The sequence below is a fragment of the Gavialis gangeticus genome, unplaced genomic scaffold, assembly GCF_001723915.1.
Source record: "Gavialis gangeticus isolate Ggan-Ray unplaced genomic scaffold, GavGan_comp1, whole genome shotgun sequence".
Taxonomy (NCBI): domain Eukaryota; kingdom Metazoa; phylum Chordata; order Crocodylia; family Gavialidae; genus Gavialis; species Gavialis gangeticus.
Genome location: NW_017729032.1, coordinates 46,420,550 through 46,420,750, shown reverse-complemented (window position 1 = coordinate 46,420,750; position 201 = coordinate 46,420,550).

Below are 201 nucleotides of genomic sequence, written 5' to 3'. Positions count from 1 at the left end.
CTTCCTCATTATTCCCCTTGTTCGCGGAATGAACTGCAGAATGGACTGGGGTCGTGTCAGCCCCACCCACGCCGTGCCGGCCGGCCGGGCGGCCGCTCCCTCCCTCCCCTCCCCGCCGGCGGCCTGCCTCCTTCCTCCTTCCCCTCGGCCCCGGCCCCTTCCCTTTCTCTCCCCCCTCGCGCTCCCACCCACATTCATCCA